This window comes from Hyaena hyaena, unplaced genomic scaffold (assembly GCF_003009895.1).
Source record: "Hyaena hyaena isolate Hyena2069 unplaced genomic scaffold, ASM300989v1 scaffold_166, whole genome shotgun sequence".
Taxonomy (NCBI): Eukaryota; Metazoa; Chordata; class Mammalia; order Carnivora; family Hyaenidae; genus Hyaena; species Hyaena hyaena.
The window spans coordinates 2499118-2511935 of NW_024080799.1; the positions used below are offsets into that span (position 1 = coordinate 2499118).

Below are 12818 nucleotides of genomic sequence, written 5' to 3' on the forward strand. Positions count from 1 at the left end.
ACTGCAGTTTCTTTGTCCCCAGTTTGGTATATACACAGATTATATTATTTAGGTATATAAATTGGTTGTAAAGATTAACCAAATTAGTCTTTACAAAATAGACAAGTGGCAAGGAAGACTTCTGCAAACAGCAAGGACTGAAGCAACCCTAATAATGCATGCATGCACAACAAAAGCCAAGAAAATGGAAAGAAAACTTGACACTTTCTATTACAAATCCTGGCTCTTTATCAGTCACATCATGAAGAAATAATAGTGATAATCCTAACATAGTCAACATATTAGTCTCCCTGAAATTTAATATTTAAAGAGAACTTGAATACAAAATTTTTGTCCATTAACAAATAAAATATAATCAACTAATGATTGATTAATTCAACCTTTTGTAATCTTTAGTGTATGCATGTACTATAATAATTACAATATTTATTGAGCCCATACATGTGCTAATTTTGGTCCTAAGTATGTTGCATATGTTAAGTCATTTAATCCTCACAACAACCTGAAAAGTAGATCCTATTATTCTCTCCATTGAATCAATATGTAAACCAAGGCACTGAAAGATAATGTAACTACCAAGGTCATATACTCATTAGATGAAGGAACTCAGGAGATCTGAATCCAGAGTCCACAATCTTAAGCACTCTATCCACTTCACTAATGTTTTGCCTATATTACAATAGTACATGTAAGTGATGTATAAAGACACAAATATACATATAGTATGCTGTATCTGCCTCTCATTCTTTTACTAATAGCAGTGTTCCATCCAAAAACTTAAATTTCCTGTTTTGGATGGTATAGAAGAGGTTCCTGGCAGAGAGTTCTGGGAAGATGACAACACAAAGCTTGCTGCTCTTCTACTCCAAAAGTTAATCTGTCTTTTATAAGACAAATGTTGTAGGGACGAAGAAAAAATGGATGCAAGCAAGATCTTGTAGGAGAGAGGTGTTGTAGAGTTTTCTCCTTCACGAGCTAGTGAGAGGCTGGACACTAGAATCAAAAAGCTGTGGGGTGATAATGTGGATGCCTCAGATCTAGGAAAGATGTTGGCCTTTACAGTTCTGTAGACCATTTGAGAAAGCTGGCACCAACGCTATAGGATCATACTGGACTCCGGGACCCCATGAAGCCAAGAGGTTACACAATTGGGAAATTAGTCCTCTCTATCCAGATGTTGGAAAGGATAAAATAATCCTGGGAAACAGAAAATATCCTCTGAGTACCTTTGCGGACACAGGAATCCTCCACCTAGCCATCCAGCCCTTGCCTGAGCCACTCTAACCAAAGATCCAATGACAAGGCAAACTCACATCCCACCCAGGGAGTCCTGTGTGAGCCAAAAATAGACAATCCTCTTGACTGCTGGAGAGCTCTATGCATTTTCTTTTACTGTATAACAAATTATCATAAAATTAGCAGCTTAAAACACTAATTTATCATCTCCCTGGAATCTGGGCATAGCTTACCTGGGATTTCTTCTCAGGGCCTTAACAGGCTGAAATCGAGCTGTTAGCCAGAAAGATTCATTCTCATCTGAAGCTCAAGCTCCCTCACCAAGCTCACCTGAGCTCTCTGTAGAATTCAGTTCTGTGTAACTGTATGACTTAGGTCCTCATTTTCTTGCTGGCTGTCTTTTGGGAGTCACACTTGGCTCCTAGAGCTGCCTAGTCATCTCTTAACATGGTAGCTTACTTCTTTAAGGCCAGAAGGCCTTAAAATGTAACAAAATCATGGGAGTCACTATCACTCATCCTTCTGATATACATTAACTTAATTAAGTAGGTAATTATCCCATCATGATTATGGATTCTACCCACACCTAAGGCAAGGGGATTATACTAGGTGTGTACACCAGAAGGAGATCTGCCTTCCTCAAGGAGAAAGAGAGTAATTAGTAATAATAACACTAAGGAGTTTCTATGGTAAAAAAAAAAAAAAATTATCTATTACACAATTTAGTAGATTAAGTATACCCACAACTAAGCCCAGATATAGAGCCAAAAAGAAAAAGTAGAAGAGATATCTCAAAATGTAAAAGTGATAAAAATCTTAGAAAATTTAAAAGACTTGAGAAAAACATCCAAGAATCCTGAAATATGGCCACTATAGTTCCAGAAAGAAATAAAGTAACTTACAAATAAAGGAGAAGCAAAGAATAAACAAGAGAAGATAAAAAACTGCATTGAAAATAGACCAAATCTTTAGGTCTTAAATCTCAATTTATCATAAAAAGCAAAACCAGAATAGCATGGCAAAATCTGTGAAATTAATGAATTAAGAGAAAAATCTACAATATTAGATACAGAAGTAAACTACAAAGAAAAATTGACACTTACGGTAGCACTTATGCCACTCTAAAAGATAGTGTGGAATCACTACTAAGAAAAAAAGTTAACTCAACAATCCTATACCCAGTCAAAATATCAGTCATCAGAATCTAAATAGATATTTGAGAATGTGCAAGAAGTCTGAGAGGGTCTGGCCAACATAATGAATCCTAAAGAAATACTTGACAAAGTACTTAACCTAACAGAAACGAAGTAGAAACAAAACTTCACAAGAGGGGAAAATAAATAAGAGCGAAAACAGTGGTTAGCGACAAACTTTATAATTTATACAGATAATATAAACAAATGATAATAGACCACTCAAAAATATATGATGGAAAGAAAGAAAGAAAGAAAGAAAGAAAGAAAGAAAGAAAGAAAGAAAGAAAGAAAGAAAGAAAGAAAGTAAATAAGAGCGAAAACAGTGGTTAGCGACAAACTTTATAATTTATACAGATAATATAAACAAATGATAATAGACCACTCAAAAATATATGATGGAAAGAAAGAAAGAAAGAAAGAAAGAAAGAAAGAAAGAAAGAAAGAAAGAAAGAAAGAAAGAAAGAGAAAATATATGATGCAAGCTCTTGAAACAAAATAACTTATTTAGGAAAAGACTGTAGTGTTAAAAGGTAACATTTAAAAGACAGTAGACATAAACCCTTTTGGAACATAGTACATAGCAGCTTAACTAGAAAATGCAAATATTTAAGAAATTCCAGATTAAAAATACAGTTGAGTCTTTAGTATGCTTCACTCAGAGTTAAACAATTCTAGTATGAACTAAAAACAAGAAGACCATGGAGGAGGACTTGAATACAAACAAGACAAGAAATACTTAATAGACATATATACTCATATCCTTACAAATATAAAATTTTGCATATACATGAGACATTTATGAACTTGCCCATAAATAAAATTTTAACATCTTTATTTTTTAATGTTTATTTTTGAGAGAGAGAGGAGGAGGGGGGGAGAGAGAGAGAGAGAAAGAGAGAGAGGAGAATGAGTGCGGGAGGGGCAGAGAGACAGGGTGACACAGAATCCAAAGCAGGCTTCAGGGTCTGAGCTGTCAGCACTGAGCCGAACTTGGGGCTCGAACTCACAAATCAAACTGGGAGATCATGCCCTGAGCCAAAGTTGGACGCTTAATTGACTGAGCCACCCAGGCACCCCTTAACAATTTTAAAAGGCAGAGGTCACACTTTCCAATTATAATCTATTAAATATGGAAATAGCAAAAATGTGGCAAGAAAATTACTTGAAAACCAAAATACATTCCTAGCTGATGCTTACTTAGATCAAAAAAGAACTCAAAGAGAAATTAAAAACTACCTAGAAAAAGATTAGAGTGACTACTTGATATAAAAAACTATAAAAGACAATAAAAATTGTTCTCAAAATTATTAGCCTTTAATAATAATAAAAGGTGGAAAAAAGGATAAATAATAAAAGGAAAAGGGAAAGAAAAAGAAAATAAAAAGAAAAAAGAAGAAACTAGTACACATCATACAAAATTAGAGAAAAAGCAGTTCTTTTGATTACTCACTTTGGGTATTTTATAAGCTTATTTACAGTATGTGCAATGGGCCAGAATTTTGGTTATGTATATAACAAAATTTGCTTTATTGAAAAAAAATCTGAATGTGTAACAAATCTAACTTTAAAGATTCGAATCTTAGTAGCAACTGGCTCATTCAGGCAAAAGGAATAAGGATACCTGTTTAATTATCAAATTACAGTGTAAATTTGAAAAATTATTAAGCTATGATAAGAGCAATAACAAAACAAACTATAGAAATGATCCCTGAAAGTATAGTCTTTACCCAAGGGATACAGAAATGCTGATGCATAGGAGCATACATACCCCAATGTTCATAGCAGCACTCTCCACAATAGCCAAAACATGGAAAGAGCCTAAGTGTCCATCAATGGACGAGTGGATCAAGAAGATGTGGTTTCTCTATACCATGGAATACTACATGGCAATGAGAAACAATGAAATCTGGCCATGTGTAGCAACATGGATGGACCTTGAGGGGGTTATGCTGAGCGAAATAAGTCAGACAGAGAAGGACAAATATCATATGTTTGCACGTATAGGAGGATTAGGAGGAACTTAACGGAGGAACAAGGTAGAGAAGAAGGGAGGAAACGGTGGGGGAAAGGGAGAGATGCAAACCATGAGAGACTCTTGAATGCTGACAAAAACTGAGGACTGATGGATGTGGGGGGGAGGGGGGATGGGCATGGAGGAGGGCACTTGTGGGGATGAGCACTGAGTGTTATGTGGAAACTAATTTGACAATAAATTATTTGTAAAAAAAATAAAAAAAATAAAGATATCCTCTTAAAAAAAAAAAAAAGAGCAATAACAAAACACCCAAAGAATTATCTAGTACCTTCTGATGATATATGCGAGAATCATTGTGTATAGCTCTCTCAGTAGTAAAGGTGCAGTCTTTGCTTTCAGGGCATGAAATAGGACCTAAGAAGCTCCAGGGCAAATTTCCTCTAGGATACCAAGTTAAGTCTTACAAACATCCCCAAGGAGCCAGACCTAGATGAAACTGTTCCATTTCTCAGACCAATTTTTTTTTTTTTTTTCTCAGAAAGAAAACTCTAGGTACCTGGGTGGCTCAGTCAGTTGAGGGTCCAAACTCTTCATTTTGGCTCATGTCATGATCCAAAGATCATGGGATCGAGCTCTACTCCATGTCCCGCTCAGCATGGAGTCTGTTTAAGATTCCTTGTCTTTCCCTCTGCCCCTCTCCCCTGCTCACTCTCTCTCTAAAATTGAAAAAAAAAAATTGAAAAAAGAAAGAAAACCCCTTTCCTAGAGGCACATACAGAAAAAACCAAGAACCCTATCAAAAGAGTCACCATGGGATGAGGAACTATGTATATGCAGAAGCATCTAGCTCCCTGCACCCCCTCTAAAAATATCGTAATATGGCCAACATAGACAAAAAAGTGGGAAATGTACAACACAGAAAACCAAAGTTAGATGCTACACACACACCAAAACCTTAGAGGTTCCAAACAACACTACAAACCACACTGGGCAATAAATCATAGACTGAGAATTAGCTGTATAATGAGTACACACAAAAGGAGGAAAAAACAAATCTCATAGTTACATAGGCATAAGAATTAATCTCATATACACATACTAACATATATATACAGAGAAGTAAAATAGCTAACAAACATAAAAATCCACCCTGAGCACAATTCATTAAGTATATTAATTTGCTTCTCAAATTAGTAAAAAATAATTATTAATTTTAGTAATTTAAATAATACATTACAAATAATTTTTAATATTTAGTACTAAGAAGGCATATTGAGATGGGTGTATTCACAAACTCCTGGTGAAACTAGCTATTGGAACGACATTTTTGGAAAATAATTATGCAAGTTGTATCCAGAAACTAGAAAGTGTTTATATTCTTTGACCATAATTACTTTTCTAGAACTCTATCTTAATGAAACCTTTTCACTACACCCTTAGGATAGGAAAAAGATTCAAAAGAATATAAATGTGTAACAACAGATGATTAATTAAGTATACTTATGGGGCATCCACATTATGCAATCATTAAAACACCTATTAAAAACTAATGATACAAAAACATACTTGTTATACAATATTAACAAAACTTGCAGTCTAAAACTCTTATCTCCTGTTAAAACACAATGTAAAAGAAAGAAAAATACTAGGAAAAATGCAACAAAATATTAACAATGAATATACTAGGGAAAAATAACAATTTTGTTTTAAAGACTGTGTTCTACTTGGAAGGAATCATGTTGGTGGGATTTGCTGACTGAGCTGAATTTCCCATTTTTAGTTTGGCTCCATGAGTTTTGTGATCTTTATCACAAATTATTTGTCCTTACTCTACAAAACTGTTCCTTGTTTCAGATTTAGGATCTTTGATCAAATTATTTCTAATACCATATTAATTGAGTCCCAAGTAAAGTCTTAGCTAGGCCTATCATAACATTGTATTACCATATTAAAAGTTTCATTTTGCTTTGGTAACCACTTCAATACATAGATACATGGAAACAGAAGTACTCCTTTCTGTTTTATCCATCTGAAAATTATGGGCATTTTTTTCTCCCTGCCATGGCCCTTCCTTATCTGGCTTTTATGTTTGTCTTCTACCTGCAATCTTGCATAGCAATTTTATTAGGAACTTTTCTTTCCACCCATTAAAATTCAGATTAAAACCAAGTGATAAAACTTTATCGTTCTTCTTCCAAACACGCTTTCCATGTTTTTCACTAAGTACATGCTAAACCCCTTCCAGAAACGATTTCATTCATTACCATCGATATGTCCTGCTGTTTACTTTTCAGTTTTATTTTCATTCAGGGTCATAATCATCAACCAGAAGAATTGAAGACTGTCACCGGTACTCCCCTCATCCCCCACACCCAGCCAATCCTGGAGTTTTCTTTCATAACATTGAATGTCTAGAGCTGTATCTGAGATTTTTACCTTGAGGTAATGAATTGCCACTTGCTTTAGCAGAACGGAGTGGTCTTCAGTAAATGTAAGAGATTGACTGAGATTGCATCACATTGTTTTGAAATCCAAGTCCAAGAATGCATTCACCAAGGTAACCCTGCACAAAGCTACCACCTAACAGTTCTGTGACCTTTTGGACTTATGTCATCAACCTTCATGACCCTTGTAGAGTTGAGAGGATCTCTTCCACCTGCGTTCCTGGGCCTTCTTGCCTGAACTCTCCTCTGGTTGGGTAGTGATAAGTCCTCTTCAAGAAGATCTAAGTTCCCATTGATGAAAAAATACCCTACCTCTAAAATGCCCCATGTATTTTCTTTTCTGAATCTTCCATACATTTGTCTTTTACAACAAACTTATTACCACATTCAAAATTCTATTATATAAGGATTCCCTCCATCCAAAAGCTCTTTACTAAGCTGATTTTCACCTACGGGTATAAGAATCACTTGGAGAGATTTTACTTTTTTTTTTTAATGTTTATTTTGAGTGACAGAGAGAGACAGAGTGTGAACGGGAGAGGTGCAGAGACAGAGAGGGAGACACAGAATCTGAAGCAGGCTCCAGTCTCTGAGTTAGTGGCAGAGCCCAAGACGGGGCTCAAACTCACAAACCATGAGATCATGACCTGAGCCAAAGTCAGCTGCTTAACCAACTGAACCACCCAGGTGCCCCAAGAGATTTTATTTTTTAAAGGCATGCAGGTTCCTGGGCTAAGTACAGGAAACTCTCATTTTTAGCATTGCACTTGATTCTAATAGAGATGCTTATCCAACTACAACTGAGAAAGATTGCTTTTACCATTATAAGAACTTAGAACACCATTCCTCAAGCTCATTCTCCTAGAATAGGTTCTAGTTCTCCAACAGTCTGCTCCCAAGGGTTCCTTGTGATTGTCATGTTAAACCTACTTAGTTCTATCCATTTGATGGCTGCTGAGTATTAACCTACAGAATATTTAAATACTCTTTTGTAAGATGTATGCCAACTGCTTAACAAAGTACTTCCTACAGCCATAAGTTGTCCTTCCTTAGAGCAGCAGTCAGCACCCTAAATAGTATCAACTCACTTTTTCCATTTTTTCCTGGGCTCCTCCTCTACCCACGCACCTGGGTCACACACATCATTTATTGCATTCTTAATGGATAAGCAGTTTTTAATACCTACATTTTCGTGGTCAATTATGACATATAACTGGTAATTATTTCTGATTCCCTGAAAAAAATTAAATCATGAAAGCTCCATTTTTATTTAATTTTAATGCCTTCTCATATAATGTATATAGTTAGCCTTTCTTTCTCTCGCCCCGTTTCATCCTTCTGTAGTTTTTCCTACTTGTTCCTTTAATTATCAAATAGGCACCAACTTCTGGTGCATTGACAAACTCTTTCCGTGTCAGCCCCACAGCTGTGCACTTGTAACAGAGTTTACTGTGAAGAGTATAATGATGTTTGGTAATATTTAGGACCTTTTTAGGCAAGATGTGGGGTTCCATTATGTAATTAAGGCAGAGCAAAGTTGTAATATTTTTCTTCTCTTCAAACACCTCACTTGAAACAAATGGTCTGCACCCAGTTAAGGTAAATTCTATTTTCACTTACAGGGAAGTGTTTACATATTAGAAACCTTAATTTATAAAATAGCTACTTTTTTTTTTTTTTTTCATTTTCCAGTTAAGGTGACTGACAGTTTCCAAAGACAGAATGGTTAGGAAAAGAATGATGAATAAGCCTAGCCCTTCATAGAGACTGTGAATATACAGCCATTTCTCACAAATGCACATTAAGTGCAGCTGAACATTCTTTTTGAAATATGCATACTATCAGCTTGCCAATATCGTCTTTTAAGCTAATGTACTCAGACATTTCTTGGGAGAAAAATGACTTCTGTGATGAATTTTAAACCAAGTAACAAAAATATGTTATAGTTTCAAAGTGTATGACATTGCATTTAAATGTATCCCCACTTACAAATATTATAAATGCTTACTGACTAAAAATATGATGAATATAAAACAAGTGGGAAGTATTTTCCCTTGAGATACAACTTAAATCAGAGATTATCTCAATATTTTTCAACCATCTCTTAAAGCATAGGAACTGTTTCTGAAACTGCCTTGAGAAGATGAGTAAACTGATGTCCTATGTAGTAGAGACTAAGAAAGAAATTTCTGCAATTCAGTACTCTGGATTTAAATCCCCTTCCACATCACAGAGTAAGTTATTTAATCTACTTACACCTCTGCTTCTGTGCCTGGACAAGGAAGGTTATCAGAGTTCCTGGCTCACTGGGTTGTAGGGAAAATTAGATACAAAAATAAATGCAGTGTATTCTGTATGTATTTTTGTATATATTTATGTACTTTATGTATGCTTATTTGTGTGTTTTACACATATGTATAAATGTGTGAGAAAATTAATATAAGGAAAAAGTGTAAGAATATACCTGCTGGTAGCAGAAATTCACTAAATGTACATTATTATTACCACATGCAGTTTTGGGGTACTGAAATGTCCCAGAGTGATTAAGTTGGAGTGTCTCTTTTATTATTAAGCTGATTTCCTGTGAAACTGGTATTTCCCATTGATATTCTATAAGGTCTCAGAGAATAAGCAAGTAAGATGATTTTAGGGCAAAGCACTTTCAAAAGAGTACTCTACAAATGTCAGGCATTATAATTGTTGATGACAATGGTGATAATGATGATGATTACACATTCCTGAAATCTTAATGTCATCCAGATGATCCCATTTTATCAGCCTTCGGGAGTCACTCTTCGTTTTTATACAAGTAACAATATTTTAAGTCACAGTTGCCCCCACCACTGAGGACTGCATGCAGTGGCACCACTAGACTGTCTGGGTCGCTTCTTCTCTAGTGCGCACATAGCCTGCCCCACGACGCCCAAAGCACAGCTCAGACCAAGTGGAAACCACAGGGAAATGGAGGATAATTGTAATGCAGGAAAAGAAAATAAAACTGGTTCTTCCACAGGTAGTCACTTATTCTCCTTAGCTCTTTAATTAGTTCTTAGCATTTTACCTGCCAACATATTGTAGAAGTCACTTACCTCTTTCCAACTGAAGTGCTTTTTATCCTGTGTCCTTCCTTTTGAGAATCTACATGTATTATGTTCCTGACTATAGAAAGAAGAGTAGCATTCCCTTGCCCACCTCAGTCTAAAACCTCAGCCCAAGACCTGCTTCCCGTCTGCCCAAGTGGTAGTCAAGGGTGGAAGCATTTGGGGGGGAAAAGCCTATCTTACTAGCCAAGGCTATATTTTCCCAAGTTTGGAAAGCATCACATGAAAGTCACAAGTTTTTCACAATATTTTTCTTTATGTTTGCATATCTTTTGAGTCTTGTGATCATCAGTGAGCAAATATGTAAAAGAAATAAGCAACGAGAGAACGAGAGAGAAAGACCCATCTGTCAATGACAAACATTTAATTTTCAGAGAGTCTAGCCAAAAGCCATATTTAGGTGAAAATATATTGGGCTTTTCTAGAGGGCATACCCTTAATGAGTATATGCTCAATTTACATTTCAGTCCATAGCGTCTGTATTTTTTAAATTGAGATGTATTAACATTATATTAGTTTCAGGTGTACAGCAAAGCAATTCTATGTCTGCACATACTGGGAAATGATCACACCGAATCTAGCTATCCACTACATATAGTTACAATTTTTTTTTTCTTGTGATGAGAACTACTTCTCCAATTGTGGCTCTCCCAAGTACCATGAAGTAGATACTTGCTTCATATCTAGTTCGTTAAAACTGTTCATAAAACTGGCTTCTCCCATACAGGAGAGGTTTAACCCCCAGCCTAAATTCCCTCATCTGCACTAAAATTTAGAAACCATTTGCCATCTCTTTTGGGGCTCCTGGGTGGCTCAGTTGGTTAAGCGTCTGACTTTGGCTCAAGTCATGATCTCATGGTTAGTGGGTTTGATCCCCGCATCCGGCTCTGTGCTAACAGCTAGCTCAGAGCCTGGAGCCTGCTTCAGATTCTGTATCTCCCTCTCTCTCTGAACCTCCCCTGTTCATGCTGTCTCTCTCTCTCTTTCATAAATAAATTAAAAAAAAATATTAAAAAATTAAAAAACATATAAAAAAGAAGCCATTTGCCATCTCTCAAGTGGCATTTTCCCAACTTCAATTGTTTTAAGATGTGGACACCTGACTATGTCAGTATGAATATGCATTCATACTTAAGTAAATATAAAGTACAAAAAGAAATTCTAAGAACAGTTATTTGGTAAGAGATACATGAAGCATATATGTTCAATTTGTAAAATTTTCTAGCAGGTTATGAATTCTAAGAAATGTCAGATTATTGATCTAATTAACATTTTCAGCTGAGAAATAGCAATTCCAAATAAATCCTTCATGCCTCAAAATGGAATCAAGTCAAATAATGAGTTAGAGGCTGATTCCATGATAGCTTGTTAGAATAAGACTATAAGAGTAGTATAAGTATAGTAGTAGTGTAGTAGTATAAGAGTAGTTCTAATGCTTGGTGGGAAAAAAAATACTGTTTATTATTAGCTCACTCTACTCATTAAATATAACATATTTAGAAGTGGCTTTATGGTAATTTTGAAATATAAAAATCAGACTAAGAGAAAAAAGGAAACAATCATTCCAAAAACTAGTTATACCTAGATAGCATCACAATATACATAACATTACAGAGCATAAGACTGGAGTCCAAAAGATATCCAGATGCCAGTTTAACTTACGATCTGAAGTGAGGGTCCTAAGGTGCTATGAGAGTCTTACCTCCATCGGTAAACTTGGTGTGTATAAGGCTTTTCTTAGATGTGGCTTTGAGAGTGAGGGGCTAGTCAAGGAGATGCTGAAGGCCCAGCATGGCCCTTCTGAGATCTATAGGGGGTCAAATAAAAGTATCATCTTAAAAACTCAGAATGAGCAATGGAAACTTATTCTTCTTTGATCAATTATTGATAAAAGTTCAAGGGAAGGTGATGAAGCTGCCATCAACTTACTACCTTGGTTGCATAATCAAAAGAAACAGCTTTAGTCTGAAGGGGGTTAATTACACTACTAACTAAAACATTACCAGAATTCTTTGAACTTCTGGAATCTTAATATTATTTGCTATTATATAAGCATTTTCCAAAATTAATTTTTCTTAAAACATGATTTATTTTCCCTCTTGAACTGAAAGATAACTAAAAAGGATTTTATTTTCCTCTAGAGCATTTTCTTTTATCTGAAGACATATTTACCACTCATAAATCATCAGATTTACAAGAAGAATGATACAAAAAGTGACTTATTGAACAGTTATGCAATTCAACAAATCAATTGTAATTGTCTTAATCTTTTTTTCAGTTAAATTATTTCAGTCAAGTAATTTCCCAATTCTGTCAAGTTGTCAAACTTATAAATATGAAGTAGATCTGCATAATTTCAATACTAACCTATGCTGTATTTAAACCCAGATGACCTTTTATACGTTCCTGAAAATTCTGATATGTGGAAAACCATTCTTTTCATGGATTTTTTTTTTTACATTAAGACATACTCATGAACTTGCATTACTGTTGCTAAAAAATTAATAAATTTTCCTTAATTATGAAAATAATTCTTATTTCAATCTTTTACTTTTTATCGTGGTTTACCTTATGTATCCACTCACTCAGAAGTATATCAGGATTTCCTTCTATTCTTTAATTTTCAAGCTTTTATAGTAAAACAGAAGAGACCATAACATTTACAAAGGCTTACTATACTAGTCATGTATACATATAGCCAGCCCTCTGGGAGCACAAATTTATTCATAAATGTGACACCCAAAGATTCCATGGACTAGGTTTCAAAGTTTAAGCAATGGTTCACTTTTCTCCGAGTCAGCTGGCACAGAGCCTTACCATCTCTTCAGGAGAATATCCTGGCTTGTGTTGATTGATTGTCTTCTTA

The 12818-nt window shown here is 35.2% G+C and overlaps 1 pseudogene; it reads right to left on the reverse strand.

The window, feature by feature from the left end:
• Positions 1–4089: 4089 nt before the first annotated feature.
• LOC120236980 lies at positions 4090–4156 on the reverse strand (annotated as a pseudogene).
• Positions 4157–12818: the final 8662 nt, after the last annotated feature.